Here is a 15,689-nt window from a genome sequence, read left to right as displayed (position 1 = left end):
AGTCTGCAGATTCTTGAAATCCAAAGCAACACACAAAATGCTGGAGGAACTCAGTCAGTCAAGCAGAACACGAGGAAATGAATAAACAGTTAATGTTTCAGGCCAGGACTCTTCTTCAGGACTGGAAAGGATGGGGAAAGACACCCGATTTCAAAAGGAGGGGCAAAGGGAAGGAGGACAGCTAGAAGGTGATAGGTAAAACCAGGTGGGTAGGAATGATCAAGGGATGGAGAGGAAGGAATCTGTTAGAAGAGGAGAGTGGACCATGGAAGAATGGGAAGGAGGTGGTAATAGGCAGGTGAGAAGAGTTAAGAGGCCAGAGTGGGAAATAGACAAGGCAACGGGAGGGAATTTATTTTTTTTTACCAGAAGGAGTAATCAATATTCATGCTACCAGGTTGGAGGCTACCCAGACGAAATGTAAGGTGTTGCTCCTCCACCTTCATGGTGGTCTCACCTTGGTACAAGAGGAGGCCATGGGCCCACATGTTAGAACAGGAATTAGAATCAGAATTATAATGTTTGGCGATTGGGAGGTTCACTTTCAGCAGCTGGAGTGGAGCTGCTCATTGAAGTGCCCCCTCCCCCCACCCAATTTACAACGGGTCTCACCAATGTAGAGGAGGCCACACTGGACACAATAGACGGCCCCAGCAGACTTGCAGATGAGGTGATGCTTCACCTGGAAGGATGGTTTTGGGCCCTGAGTAGAGGTGAGGGAGGAGGTGAATAGTCAGGTGTAGCACCTTGGCTGCTTGCAGGAATAAGTACCAGGAGGGATAAATGGACAAGGGATCCACGGAGGGAGCAATCCCTGTGGAAAGCGGGGGCGAGGCGGAGGTAAAGACATATTTGGTTGTAGAATCCTTTTGGAGATGGCGGAAGTTTCAGAGGATGATGTGTTGGAACATCAGTCCTATTGCTGATCAGTAACTCTATTCATATCAATAGAAGGAAATAGATAAGTTTCACATCATTTACAGCTTTTTGTATTTACTTGTTTTTAAAGCTTTTTTAAATATTTTGTTTATTTTTAATATTTAAAAATTACGCTAACAATTTCAATTTTTTGATTAGTTTGAATGTGAATTGAAGAGAGATTCAAAGTATTTTGACAGTTTTGAGAGTTAGTTCAGCCAGCGGATATGGTTTGACCAGCTGCTGTTGCTGATTATGGACCAGCTTCAGGGATCTGGCTGGTGAGTTAGAATTCATCATTGTGAAATAACCAAGCCGAGACATTTCCCACCCCCCGCCCCTCCAAAAATGATGTTGCAAGTAAATATGGCTATAGAAGCAGCTCTCAACTCACACAGACCCAGGCATACAGGACACATCAGACAGCGTGGCTTCAACCCAAGGTCATGTGTTACATATATAGGGTTAGATTAAATCAAAATTTACCAAAGATAGTTGTTGGATTTCATTTTCCAGTTTTTCTGTCTTCTTTTCATGTTCACCTTTCTTCAAGAAATCGCTAAAGTAAAGGAAACTGGTTTGATAATTATGACCCACAAAATAGATTACTCCCTTATGCTTTGATAGTTAAGACCAACTCATGGCCAAAGTTCAAGTGACTGCTCTTAATTAATTGGATTTTATTCAATTTTCTGCAAAAAAAATCTTCTCCTGTAGCTAAGTTCACTCCATAACACTAAGCAGGTAGCCTTTCACTTTTACCAAGCATCATAACCTGCCAAAGGACAAGAGCCATCAAATATTGTACAACAAGCAGCATGTCTTTTTGCATACTGAACCATTTTTCCATTTGTAATACAACTGTCTTGTCAGCCTGCTAAATGACTAAGGAGCCTGTCACAAGCTCACTGGACTTACCATGGTATATCTCTCATAATGCCTTTCCATGTTCCAAAGATTCTAACTCACTTTTTTTGAACAATTAAATATTTCCTCAATATTAAACAAATCCTGTCCAAAACTCCATTAAGTGATCATTAACTTCAAAAGCCTGAAAATCTAAACTGCATATGCTGGAGATGTGAAATTAAAAGATGCTGGAAACACTCACAAAGAGAATCAGCCTTAACACTTCAGATCAAAGATCCTTCATCTGCTGAAGAAAACAGAAAAACTGTAGCTTTAAGTTGCATGGAGGGTGGGGGAAACAAAAGGAACTGATTTGATAGAGTGAGTCCAGGTTTGCTGAGTGGATATCCCTATATTGACCATGTCTTCATATTCTTTGCAACTTATGACTAACTTGTTTTCTCTATTTCCTAGTCAACTCTACTTCTCTTTCCACACTGCTGAGTGCTTCCAGCATTTTTGGTTTTTGAAACTAACCTTAGTGGTCGGCTCACACATCCAGTTTTTTCAGACCATTTGTCACTCAACTCTTTATTTTTTAAATTCCCATTGTTATTTTTAAATTTTGCTATAGTTTTGCCATTTCATTATCTTACTGATTTCTTCTAGCCCAAAAGCCTTTTATCTGCAATTTTCTATTTCTTGCCTCTTGAATATTCCTCATTTAAGTTGCAATTTGTAGCCATGGTCTTCAACTGCCTAAGCCTAAAATACTCTCCCTTAAGTTTTGCCTTCTTTCTTCCTCTTAAGGTGCTTGTTAAAATTCTTTGTCTTTGATTATCCATCTTAATAGCTTTTCCCTTGGTGTCAAATGTTATCTGATAATATTGCTATTTAAATGTCCTAAAATGTTTTATTATTTTAAAAGGCAATGGAAAGAAATGATAATCCACTCAAAACATACTATCCTTCCTTTAATACCAGTTGGTAGTTGTACTAATTGGAATAGTTAAACCCTGAGAACAGTTCTGTGGCCTGTTGTATTTTCAATGTACCAACTCTCCATGTTGGTGGAGAAAGTAGAACAGGGGTATTGAGAGATCGGGTCCCACCCTATTTTAGGGGTACAGGTTGGCACTGAGAAAAGCCAGTGGAAGGTTGGCACTGAAGGTTCTCAGGTTGGCACTGAGAAAAGCCAGTGGAAGGTTGTTCAGCTGTATTCTGAGATCTAGAGAGGCACCCGAATAGGGAAAATAGTAAAACCCCCATGTTTTCAGCTCAGCAAAAGCAGCCAGAGAAAATGGACAGAGTTCAAAGATTCAGTCAAGGAAATTAGTGTTAGAATTACTTCAATGCAAACAAGCTGTTTATCTCAATGTAACAGTCACTATTCCGATCGGTTCCTGTGCTGGGAATTTTGATTTGGCTCAGGAGCTTGAAGACTCGTACGGCAAGATTTGGGAACAGCTTCTTTCCATCTGTGATAAGACTGCTGAACGGATCCTGACCCAGATCTGGGCCGTACCCTTCAAATATCCGGACCTGCCTCTCGGTTTTTTTGCACTACCTTACTTCCTATTTTTCTATTTTCTATTTATGATTTATAATTTAAATTTTTAATATTTCCTATCGATTTGTAATCCAGGGAGCGGGAAGCGCAGAATCAAATATCGCTGTGATGATTGTACGTTCTAGTATCAATTGCTTGGCGACAATAAAGTATAAAGTATTCACTTTTTGCCTTGTAGCATTTGGCTCTGACTTGACAGGTCTCAAAGGGCACAGTTCCCTTAAAGATTCTAGCATTTGTTACAATCACTGGAAAGACTTTGGATAGGAGGGCAACTAGTGACTAACAAGGGAAGGGATTATTATTGGACAGACCACTAAGAATGTATTAATTATTGATTACAATGGGTTATGGTGGGGCCAGGGTTGCTGGTGGTAGAGGCAGGAATGGTGGCGAATATGACGGTATTTAAGCAGTACCTGGTGAAAGGTCATAATATTGGATGAAGTATTTAATGAGCAGAAGTGATTTTAGATTTAATGTCAGAAGAAAGGTGCCATGCTGACTTCAATATAGATTTCCCATTAGTGAGGAAGGATGTTACTGGACGCAACATTAAGAGTAGGTAGTAAAGGACTGGACAAGAAGAAATATGTGGGAGTGAAATTCAATTCTGGCCAGGGTCATTCTAACATTCGGGATTAGTTAAGCATGAGAGAAGTGAGGAAGGCTTGCAGGGCTACAAGTATAATTGAAGCGCGGAGCACTGAAACCACCATTCCTGCACGCAGATGTACACTCTCTGTAAAATCAAATTGAAGACCTCGGACCAAGATTGCAGTACCAAGGACAGCCATGTACTTTATTTCACAGAAACATGGCTCATCCCTGCTGTAATGTATGGATCTATTTCTCATGAATAGGTCGACTGGTAGGATTTGGGTTAAGTTTATGTGAATGGGGGGGGCAGTTAAAAATGAAGTTGAGTATGATTAGTATAAACAGGTGCTTGATACATAGACAAATTGCTGAAGGAATTCAGGAAAATGTGGCCGCTTGGTGCGAAACACTGATTATTCAGTTCCCTCGACAGATGCTGCTTGACCTAAGGACCCCAGCACCCAGGGCATGCCCTTTTCTCACTGTTACCATCAAGGAGGAGGTACAGAAGCCTGAAGGCACACACTCAGCGATTCAGGAACAGCTTCTTCCCCTCTGCCATCCGTTTCCTAAATGGACATTGAACCCATGAACACTTCCTCAGTTTTTATATATGTTTCTGCTTTTGCATGATTTTTAATCTGTTCAATATACTAAATTGTAATTGTTTTATTGTAATTGATTTACTTATTTTTTTTTCTTCTATATTATGTATTGCATTGAACTGCTGCTAAGTTAACAAATTTCACGACACATGCTGGTGATAATAAACCTGATTCTCATTCTGATTCTGACCCACTGAGTTCCGAGGCAAGTTGTTTGTCGCTCCAAATTCCAGCATTTATATTCTCTTGCGTGGATCTGTTTCCATCCTACATGACTCGTAATTCATACGGCAATCAAGCAAACTTAACATTCTTTCACAAAAGGGAAATCATTGACAAATTTGCTAAAGTCCTTTGAAGATGTAAATACATGGGGTGGATTAAAGGGATCTAGTAGAGTATTTGGATTTCCAGAGATATTTAATCAGGTGCCACATAAAGCAAGGGTTCTTAACTTTTTTTGCAGGTCTGTAACTTTTTTGGCAGACCAGCAAAGCCTATGGACCCTTTCTGAGAATAATGTATTTAAATATATAAAATAAAAACATAAGATTACAAAAGAAACCAATTATACTGAACCAATTACACTTCAAAATTGCTGGTGAATGCAGCAGGCTAGGCAGCATCTCTAGGAAGAGGTACAGTGGACGTTTCAGGCCGAGACGCTTCGTCAGGACTCAAGACGAAGGGTCTCGGCCTGAAACGTAGACTGTACCTCTTCCTAGAGATGCTGCCTGGCCTGCTGCGTTCACCAGCAACTTTGATGTGTGTTGCTTGAATTTCCAGCATCTGCAGAATTCCTGTTGTTTGCAATTATACTGAAATAGAGTTATCAAAATATTTTTTTAAATTTCTGATTTAGTAATATGAACTTCTTTAATAAGCATTAAATAACTACCATTATTTCAAAGTAGTGATGATTGTGCTGTAAATGATATTCTGAGCTATTTGTAACAACTGTAATGTGATATGAAAATGTGATTTCTATTGGTGACAAGGTCACAGGTACTGCTCATACTATTGTGGCTTGTTGTCTACATTCATAATGGAAGGAAATGCTAAATTTCCAGTTAGAGTTTAGTCAAAATAAAGATGTAAATTTTTTCCCTATTGAAATTCAGAGCCCTGGAATCTATCCACAGATCCCTGGTTAAGAACCCCTGACATAAAGGGTTACTGCACAAGCTAAGAATGCAGTCAGTAGCTTGGCAAGTTGTGAGGGCAGCCTTAAGAACTTGCGGGGGACATATTCAATGAGTGGCCAAGAAGTTGACAGGTGGAATCTAAAGTGAGAAAATGTGCCATTGTCCATTTTGGAAGGAAGATTGAAAAAGCAAATTATTAGCATGGAGTAAGACGACAAATAGTGCAACACAAAGAGATCTAAGTACACAAAATGAAAAGAAATTAGCACACAGGTTCAGTAAGCAAGTTAAAAAGCCAATGACATGCTGATTTTTATTGCAAGAGGTAAAAATGTGGTTTTGGGGAGCTTGGAGGCACATGATAAAGTAGGACAAAGTCAGCATGGTCCCCTTCAGAGAAAATCTTGCCTGACAAATCTGTTGGAATTCTTTGGAGAAATAACAAGCAGGATAGACAAAGGAGAATCAGTAGATGTTGTACAGTTGGATTTTCAAAAGGCATTTGGCAAGGTGTTGCACATGAGGCTGTTTAACAAGTTGAGAGCCCATGGTATTAGAGGAGAGATACAAGCATGGGTAGAGCATTGGCTGATTGGCAGGAGGCAAAGAGTGGGAATAAAGGGAGCCTTTGCTGGTTGGCTGTCGGTGACTAGCGGTCTTCCACAGGGATCTGTATTGGGACTGCTTTTTATGTTATACAGTATGTCAGTGATTTGGATGACAGTATTGATGGCTTTGTGGCCAGGTTTGCAGACAATATGAAGATAGGTAGAAGATTGGGATAGTGTTGAGGAAGCGGGGAGGCTACAGATGGATTTAGACAGATTAAGAGAATGGGCAAAGAAGTGGCAGATGGAATATAGCGTCAGGAAATGTATGGTAATGCACTTTGGTAGAAGAAGTAAAGGCACAGACTATTTTTTAAATGGGAAAAAAAGTTCAAAAATCTGAGGTTAAAAGGGACTTGGAAGTCCTCATGTAGGATTCCCTAAAGATTAATTTGCAGGTTGAGTTAGCAGTGTGGAAGGCAAATGCAATGTTAGCATTCATTTCGAGAGCACTAGAATATAAAAGTAAGGATGTAACGTAAAGGCTTTATAAGGCACTGGTAATTGTGAGCAGTTTTGGAACCCTTATCTGAGTAAGGATGTGCTGACATTGGAGAGAGTTCAGAGGAAGTTCAGGAGACTGCTTCCAGAAATGAAAAGGTTACCATATGAGATAAATCCAAAGGGTTTCTACAGTTATATTAATAGCAAAAGGATAGTGAGGGATAAAATTGGTCCCTTAGAGAATCAGATTGGACGGCTATGTGCGGAGCTAAAAGAGATGGGGGAGATTTTGAACAATTTCTTTTCTTCGGTATTCGCTAAGGAGAAGGATATTGAATTGTGTAAGGTAAGGGAAACAAGTAGGGTAGTTATGGAAACTGTGGTGATTAAAGAAGAGGAAGTACTGGCGCTTTTAAGGAATATGAAAGTGGATAAGTCTCCAGGTCCTGACAGAATATTCTCTAGGACCTTGAGGGAAGTTAGTGTGGAAATAGCAGGGGCTCTGACCGAAATATTTCAAATGTCATTAGAAACGGGGATGGTGCCGGAGGATTGGCGTATTGCTCATGTTGTTCCATTGTTTAAAAACTGTTCTAAGAGTAAACTTAGCAATTATTGGCCTGTGCATTTGACGTCAGTGGTGAGTAAATTGATGGAAATATAGAGATGGTATATATAATTATCTGGATAGACAGGGTCTGATTAGGAACAGTCAACATGGATTTGTGCGTGGAAAGTCATGTTTGACAAATCTTGTTGAATTTTTTGAAGAGGTTACTAGGAAAGTTGACGAGGGTAAAGTGGTGGATGTTGTCTGTATGGACTTCAGTAAGGCCTTTGACACGGTCCCACACGGAAGGTTAGTTAGGAAGGTTCAATCATTAGGTATTAATATTGAAGTAGTAAAATGGATTCAGCAGTGGCTGGATGGGAGACGCCAGAGAGTTGTGGTGGATAACTGTTTGTCAGATTGGAGGCCAGTGACTAGTGGTGTGCCTCAGGGATCTGTACTGGGTCCAATGTTGTTTATCATATATATTAATGATCTGGATGATGGGGTGGCAAGTTGGATTAGTAAGTATGCAGATGATACTAAGATAGGTGGAGTTGTAGATAATGAAGTAGGTTTTCAAAGCTTGCAGAGAGATTTAGGCCAGTTAGAAGAGTGGGCTGAAAGATGGCAGATGGAGTTTAATGCTGATAAATGTGAGGTGCTACATTTTGATAGGACTAATCAAAATAGGACTTACAGGGTAAATGGTAGGGCATTGAAGAATGCAGTAGAATAGTGGGATCTAGGAATAATGGCGCATTGTTCCCTGAAGGTGGAATCTCATGTGGATAGGGTGGTGAAGAAAGCTTTTGGTATGCTGGCCTTTATAAATCAGAGCATTGAGTATAGGAGTTGGGATGTAATGTTGAAATTGTAAAAGGCATTGGTAAGGCCAAATTTGGAGCATTGTGTACAGTTCTGGTCATGGAATTATAGGAAAGATATCAACAAAATTGAGAGAGTACAGAGACGATTTACTAAAATGTTACCTGGGTTTCATCTCCTAAGTTACAGAGAAAGGTTGAACAAGTTGGGTCTTTATTCTTTGGAGCGTAGAAGGTTGAGGGGGGGGGACTTGATAGAGGTATTTAAAATTATGAGGGGGATAGAGTTGACGTGGATAGGCTTTTTCCATTGAGAGTGGGGAAGATTCAAACGAGGACATGAGTTGAGAGTTAAAGGACACAAGTTTAGGGGTAACATGAGGGGGAACTTCTTTACTCAGAGAGTGGTAGCTGTGTGTAATGAGTTTCCAGCAAAAGTGGTTGAGGTAGGTTCGATGTTGTCATTTAAAGTTAAATTGGATAGCTATATGGACAGGAAAGGAATGGAGGGTTATGGGCTGAGTGCAGGTCGGTGGGACTAGGTGAAAGTAAGAGTTCGGCACGGACTCGAAGGGCTGAGATGGCCTGTTTCTGTGCTGTAATTGTTATATGGTTATATGGAGAACCAATTGATGGCTCTGGGCCTGTACTCACTGGAATTCAGAAAAAGGAGGGGGATCTCATTGAAACCTATCAAATGTTGAAATGCCTCAATGGAGTGAATTTGGAGAGGATGTTTCCTTTGGGTGGGGGGGGGATAGAGTCTAGGTCCAGAGGCTACAGCCTCAGAATAGAGGACATCCATTTAGAACAGAAATGAGGAGGAATTTCTTTAGCCAGAGTATGGTAAATCTGTGGAATTTGTTGCCACAGGCAGCTGTGGAGGCCAGGTCATTGGATACATCTAAGGCAGACATTGATAGATTCTTGATTAGTCAGGGCATGAAGGGTTACAGGGAGAAGGCAGGAGACTGGGGCTGAGAGGGAAATGGATCAGCCATCTTGAACTGATGGAGAGATTCGATAGGCGAAATAGCCTCATTCTGCTCCCATAATTTTTGGTCTTATGGTATGGAATATAAACATAGAATATAGAATAGTACAGCACAGTACAGGCCCTTTGGCCCACAATGTTGTGCCGACCCTTAAACCCTGCCTCCCATATAACCCCCACCTTAAATTCCTCCATATACCTGTCTAGTAGTCTCTTAAACTTCACTAGTGTATCTGCCTCCACCACTGACTCAGACAGTGCATTCCACGCACCAACCACTCTCTGAGTAAAAAACCTTCCTCAAATATCCCCCTTGAACTTCCCACCCTTTACCTTAAAGCCATGTCCTCTTGTATTGACCAGAGTTTTATAGAGCTGCATCATTACCCCGCAAGTCTTAAACTCTATCCCTTGACTTATGAAGGCTAACACCGCATAAGCTTTCTTAACTACTCTATCTACCTGTGAGGCAACTTTCAGGGATCTGTGGACACGTACCCCAAGATCCCTCTACTCCTCCACACTACCAAGTATCCTGCCATTTACTTTGTACTCTTCCTTGGAGTTTGTCCTTCCAACGTGTACCACATCACACTTCTCCGGGTTGAACTCCATCTGCCACTTCTCAGCCCACTTCTGCATCCTATCAATGTCTCTCTGCAATCTTTGGCAATCCTCTATACTATCTACAACACCACCAACCTTTGTGTCATCTGCAAACTTGCCAACCCACCCTTTTACCCCCACATCCAGGTCGTTAATAAAAATCACGAAAAGTAGAGGTCCCAGAACCGATCCTTGTGGGACACCACTAGTCACAACCCTCCAATCCGAATGTACTCCCTCTACCATGACCCTCTGCTTTCTGCAGGCAAGCCAATTCTGAATCCACCTGGCCAAACTTCCCTGGATCCCATGCCTTCTGACTTTCTGAATAAGCCTACTGTGTGTAGGGAAGTTTTGATGCAACTTTCCATAGTGGCGAGACTGCACCTGGAGTACTATGTACAGTTTTGTTTGTGTGTGTGTATATATATATATATATACACACACACACACATATATATATATGGTGAATGACGGTGAATGTTCAGAGGATGTAATGCAGAATAGGAGAGCACCTTTTCAGAAAAAAGGTTTATCATTTAAGGCAAATTTCTCAGAGTTGTGACTATGTAATTCTCTGCCCCCAAGTGCTATGGAGATGGAACCATGGGTGTGTTCAAGGTTCAAATTGCTAGACATTTAAATGAGAAAGCAATGAAGGGGAATGAAGAGAGAATGGGAAAGTAATGTTGAGACCAAGTTTGGATCAATCATTATCTTATTGAATGGCAGAGTAGGTTACGGAGCAGATTCCTGCTACCTGCTCCCATTTCTTATATTTCTATTGTGTACTTGCCCACGTTTAAGGTCATGTCACATACTTGTCATATTCTTCATTCAATTCTTCCCTGAAATTGTGGGTGAGCTTGCAGACAGTCTCATCTTTCCACTTGGCCCTGTTCCGTTGGACTGTTTGTAACTTGGGGCCCTTCTCCAAAAGCTGCTGCTGCAGTGTGTGATCCTCTTCGCTCCCAGACTCCTGCATTGGTGAATTCTTCAACCTGCTGTCTTCAGTGTGATTCTGTACAATGGACAACATAGAACTGTTGATACTATCCCAGGCATGGATGCCTCAGTTTGGCAGCATGTTTAGCACCAGCCTATGGGCTCATATCTATCTCCCAGGGATACTGTTTGTGATGTTTCCCGGTTCTGAGTTGAAGTAGCTCCCCTTCAGTAGCAGGAGACTTGACTGACAGGTCTCATAATTCCCTGCATGGCTTTGGTAGAGGCCAGTCAAGAGGAAGCAGCATTTGTTCAGCCTAATCCCACATTCAACCCCCAGTTCCTGTAAATTATGACTCTTCAAGTACATATCTAAATACAGTTTAAATGTGACGAGGATTTCTGTCTTCATCACCCTTTCAGCCATTGAGCTGTAGATATCCAAAACTGCTGAGCTGATTGTAAGATACTTCGAACTAATTCTAACATACCCTTCCTTCTAAAAGAAATGTTCTGGTATGGTTTCTTAATCACCTTAGTGGCTGTTGCATTTAAGGCCCCGTGGACATACATTCCTATTCTTCCTTGCTATTCAGTAGCCCCCATATTACTGTACATTCTCTTAGCAGCTTTCCATGTCCATTATTTCACATTTACCTACATTCAATTCACTCTTTGACCCAAATGCTGCGTCCAGCTCTGGAAGTCTGACATTAGCCCTTTTTTTGCTTCATCTTACCCTGAGCACTTTGTTATTCAGGTTGTCTACCCTTGGTAGCCCATCCATTTTGTTCATGAGATCCTAATACTCCAATATACTTTCAGATGTCCGTAAGTGCCTCAGTTCATTTAACTTAGTCAAGATAATGCATCACATTTAGCTATATATAACCAAAACCCTTTAGTCTATTTCCTAACTTCTGTTTTATCTGCCTTTCAAACATTAGTTTTCTTCTTTCCATTTCCAGTTCTGCTTTTCTTCCTTTTGGCATTTTTACATAGCTTTCTACCTCCTGGCAAACTCATCCTGCCCAACAGCAAAAGTAGACCTTCCTGTAAGACTAATGGTCCCAACTCTGTAGAGGTGCAATCGACCCAGACTGTACAGAGGGAGCTAGTGAGGTGAATTCAGAATTGGTTTGATGATAGGAAGCAGAGGGTGATGGGTTGACGGTCAGTTCTCCATCTGGAGGCCTCTGACTAGTGGGGTGCCCTGAGGTCAGTGTTAGTACCTCTGTTACTCATTGTTTAAATAAATAAATTAGTTGTGAATGTATATGGCACAATCAGCAATTTCGCTCTTGATACTAAATTAGAAGACCTTGTTGATACTAAAGCTGGTTGCAATGAATTGATTTGGGCTAGATTTGGGAACAGCTTCTTTCCAACTGTGATAAGACTGCTGAACGGATCCTGACCCAGATCTGGGCCGTACCCTCCAAATATCCGGACCTGCCTCTCGGTTTTTTCTTTACTTTCCATTTTTCTATTTTCTATTTATGATTTATAATTTAGGTTTTTAATATTTACTCTCGATTTGTAATCCAGGGAGTGGGAAGCGCAGAATCAAATATCGCTGTGATGATTGTACGTGCTAGTATCAATTGTTTGGCGACAATAAAGTATAAAGTAAAGTATCTTGACCAGGTAGGAAGACAGAATGAGGTACAGAAAATGAATATCAACTCAGATAAGTGTAAGGGGATGCATTTAGAGCAGTCAAATGAAGTTAGGCCTTGTACAGTGAATGGCAGGGCACTGTTGAGTGCTGTGGAACAAAGGGACACGGGAATATAAGTGTGCAATTCGTTGAAAGTAGCCATGCATTGAGACAGAGTGGTGGAGAAGGTTTAGCATGCTGGTCTTCATCAGTCAAGGCATTGCGTTTTTGAACAGGAACATTATGGTGTAGTATTGTATACCACTGTGTCCCTGGAATGTAAAACTTACCCTCCAGCTATAGATTAATCTGTACTCTCCCATTTCTGCACTCACAGTGCGTGGCATAGAACTAATCCAGAGATTACTACCTCAGAGTTCCTTCTTTCCCAATTCCCACAAATATCCCTGTAGGAGGATATCATCACATTTTAGGAGCAAGAGTAACCACTCAACCATTCCATTTCTGCTTTACCATTCAGTACAGTTATGTTTGATCTTGTATCTCTACAGCAAAGGATGGTAGGGTGAAGAAACCATGGTTGGCGAGATGTGCAAAGGTCTAGACAAGAGGAAGAAAACATACTTGAGGCTTTGGAAGCAAGGATCAGGCAGGGCTCGGAAGTTACCAGGTAGCTTGGTAGGAGTTTAAGAAGGGACTTTGGAGAGCTAGAAGGGAACAAGAGAAGACCTCAGCAAGTAGGATTAAGGAAAACCCTAAGGCATTCACGTACATGAAGAACAGGAGGATAACAAGAGTTGAGGGTAGGACCAATCAGGGATGGAACAGGAAATGTGTCAGGAGTTGGAGGAGGTAGGGGAAGTTCTTGATGAATACTAGGAATGGAAGGCTACGTGCAGGGAAGGGTTATATGGATCTTAAGAGTAAGTTAAAAGGTCAGCACTACATCATGAGATGAAGGGTCAGTACTGTGCTATACTGTTCTATATTAATACCAGCACCATGTAACCGTGAATCAGTACGACATGGGTTCAAGCTAGTTCCACACACTTGTGCACAAGGTCACTGCAGGCACTCCCACTCTGAAAGTGTCATCTCTCAGTTGAGAAGTGAAACTCCTCAGGTGTATGTGAAAGCAAAGAATAGAGCATTTCAGCCAGTATTCTCATCAATATTTTTACATCAGCCACTGCCAGTGAAAGCAGATGTTTTTGTAATTGCCTGATTGTTCTTTGCATCTTGGCTACCAAATTTTCGATGCTATAAAACTGATTGCTTTGCAAAAGAACTTAGGGACGTTGCGAGATCATGAAAGGTGTTATATAATTGCGAGGTCTTTGTTTTCTCTTACAGCACTTTCAAGAAATCAGGCCAATCACAGAAGAAGCTGTGTGACAGTGTTTAGAGTTATATCCTACTCTCTGTTTTGAAATACCTCATCACTCATGAAATTGAAGAATAACTCAGAGCTGGAAAATGGATGGAGTTACCTGGATCAGCCTGTCCTCCAAGGCAGCTAGAGCCTTTCCTTTATCCAAGGAAAATTGTTCTCCTTGTTGCTGTTTGAACTCTCGTTCCTAAAGACCGAAAAGAATAAAATTGGTTTGCAATACATTGAAGAGTTGATGAGTAACACAATGACTTTACTGAACTACTGAAGGTATTAATTAAGTACTCCATCACTCAGGGTCCATATCCTCATTGGAACCCCCTTTGCAACACAGTCTCAGTACAGTACTTTTGATGTATGAATATCTTAATTTGCCTCTTCAAGCAGAAGTACAAATTTGCTTGGCACAGCTGTCAACCAATTAGAACAATTAGATTGTTTTAATTGGCCTGTTAACGAGCAATATTGCTGTTCTGAAAGGCTTGATGGAAATCCTTGCATCATTGTCTTCAAATCCATCTATGAGTTTGTCACTCCCTAATGCTGTAACTTCCGCCCTATTGTCATCTGATCTCTGCACGTCCTGGATTTCCTGTGTTCCATTATGTGCCCAAATAGTCAATTACTTTGGGTGTAGTTACACTAAGTTTGCAAGCTGAGAGTTTGTTTTTTTTAATGAGATGAGAAACTGCAAGAGAAAGAAGGGAGGAGCAAAGTCTAGTTAGAGTCTCCACATCCACATGTGGGAGAGTGAGGCTGACAGGGGAGGAGACCAGAAAACCCCAAAGAAAACCCATTCATTCCAAGGGAGGAACATACAGAGGCTCCTTACAGAGTGGCATAAAAATTGAGCTCCCCTTCTTTCCCTTAATCCAGGGGTGGCCAACCTTTTACATTCCATGCGCCAATTTTTTCACTCATGAGTTCAGGTGTGCCATACAACCCTTGTACCCCCATTCAATTCTGTAAAAATGTTAATATAGAACACGTGCATGAAAAAAAAGCTCTTTGTCTCCATCTCTCTTTCCCTGTAACCTCTGGGTCTACTTCCACCCTTACCTCCTCCTAACCTCTATTTCTCTCTCCCGTCTCACCACATCTCTCCCTGCATCCATAAGCAGTTTGGTTGGCTGTGGAGTATGGTTTGCAATTCTCCTCAGACACCCACCTAATCTCTCCTCAATGATTTCATTAGCTGGATTAGCATTGTTTACTAACTCTCCAAATAGTGGGAGGTGAAACGTGTAAATGGCTTTATGCCGCAGGAAGGGTTGAACAACATTGCACCAACATCTGCTAACTGCAGTCTGGCCGATTTTGTGAAAGACAAAGTATTAATGTGCCCCATTAATAGATTAATTAAAGTAATCTGGGTTAATTTGCAGTAACAGTAATCATAGATGTTAATACTGGTTAAATGAAATTGTATTGAAGATGACCCTATATCCAGGACAACAATAATCTTCCATCCTCATCGAAAAGCAATTAGCTGATCATTGCTGTACAGTATCATAGTATTATTGCAAACCTCTTTTTGTAAATTGATTCTTTCCCCAAATCCTTTACATTGGAACAATGGTTATAAAAACAACATGGGGGAGGGAGAAATTCATGTGTGTGGAACTAACAGTTATTGGAAACCCAATATTACGATCTGTTCCAGTTTCTCAGGTTAGTAATATTTTTGTCAATATTTAGGAGGTTTATGGCTTTTCTCCCTGTTCGACAACAGGTAATTCTCATCCCTAACTTTTTCAGCACATACTCCGGCTTGTATACAAACAGCTCATTTAGTTGTGTATTAATTGTACATTAAATTGGAACAGAAGAGGTGTGTTATAATGAACAACCAATGCAATTGAATACAGTTGCTTAAACTGATCTCATGCAAGTCAGCCATTTCCATTCCCGCAATGGAAGGGTGTGAAAAAATACCAACTCATCATCATCCATTTTGCATTGTGCACAGATAAAATTTACTACAGCATTTCTTCCACTCCCAACCTACTTCTGGCAC

General features: G+C 40.9%; 1 protein-coding gene across 1 annotated transcript in view; it reads left to right on the top strand.

Moving 5' to 3' along the window:
• ccdc117 (coiled-coil domain containing 117) overlaps nucleotides 1–13,871 on the top strand; it is a 110,116-nt gene extending 96,245 nt beyond the window's left edge. The window contains exon 8 of the mRNA XM_063034188.1: nucleotides 13,636–13,871. The gene's annotated coding sequence lies outside the window, so the exon portion shown is untranslated. The remainder of the gene's footprint in view (nucleotides 1–13,635) is intronic.
• The last annotated feature ends 1,818 nt before the right edge of the window (nucleotides 13,872–15,689 follow it).

This window comes from Mobula hypostoma, chromosome 27 (genome assembly GCF_963921235.1).
Source record: "Mobula hypostoma chromosome 27, sMobHyp1.1, whole genome shotgun sequence".
Lineage (NCBI taxonomy): Eukaryota > Metazoa > Chordata > Chondrichthyes > Myliobatiformes > Myliobatidae > Mobula > Mobula hypostoma.
The sequence above is the reverse complement of the archived record's forward strand: the minus strand, read 5'-3'. Positions and strand labels throughout refer to the sequence as shown.